We start from the raw sequence: 261 nt of genomic DNA, 5'->3' as shown, positions 1-261 counted from the left end.
AAGCGTTTCAATATAAAAAATAATTATGGGTTGTTTAGTTTAGAATGAAATCATATCAACAGTAATAGCTAATAGGGTTAATTAAAACAACCAACTCATGGTATTAATAGCGACCTCCTTCACAGTTACAAGAGCAACAGAATGTCATTAACATCACAAACATAATGAATTCCTGTGGGAGAAACATATCAGAAAAAAAAAAAATCTTGTGAAACAGCAAGTGCCTTTATTCGCTTCTTTGCATCACAATGACCCCTCCCC

Source organism: Penaeus monodon, chromosome 19 (assembly GCF_015228065.2).
Source record: "Penaeus monodon isolate SGIC_2016 chromosome 19, NSTDA_Pmon_1, whole genome shotgun sequence".
In the NCBI taxonomy this organism is placed as follows: Eukaryota; Metazoa; Arthropoda; class Malacostraca; order Decapoda; family Penaeidae; genus Penaeus; species Penaeus monodon.
The sequence above is the reverse complement of the archived record's forward strand: the minus strand, read 5'-3'. Positions refer to the sequence as shown.